The following is a 377-nucleotide window of genomic DNA, read 5'->3' as shown; positions in this document are numbered from 1 at the left end:
TGCGCCGCGCTCCTGGCCCTCCATGTATGCGAGGGGCAGCGGCAGTGAGAGGCCGCAGCGAGGAAACGGGAAGGACGCCTCTGCCCCCGAAGTCAGCCGACCCAGGGGCTGCCCCGAACTTCTCCAAGTCCCTCAACGCCTCGGCTGCGAGTCTGCACTTGGAGGCGCCCTCTTCCCCAGCAGGGGCGCAGCCCGGGGCGGGTGACTGGACCTGCCTGGGCAGCTCCCGGAACAGGGGCGGGGCTGAACGGGTCCTCGGCAGGCCCTGGGCCCGACCCGGGACCGCCCCTTGGGGGCAGAGTCTGGGCGGGGTCAGCGCGGGGCCTCCGGAGCCTGCAGAGCGGGGGGTCTGAGGGAGTGCGCGCAGCCGCCGCCGC

Source organism: Enhydra lutris, unplaced genomic scaffold, assembly GCF_002288905.1.
Source record: "Enhydra lutris kenyoni isolate GAN:26980312 unplaced genomic scaffold, ASM228890v2 scaffoldscaffold24, whole genome shotgun sequence".
Classification (NCBI taxonomy): Eukaryota; Metazoa; Chordata; class Mammalia; order Carnivora; family Mustelidae; genus Enhydra; species Enhydra lutris.
The sequence above is the reverse complement of the archived record's forward strand: the minus strand, read 5'-3'. Positions refer to the sequence as shown.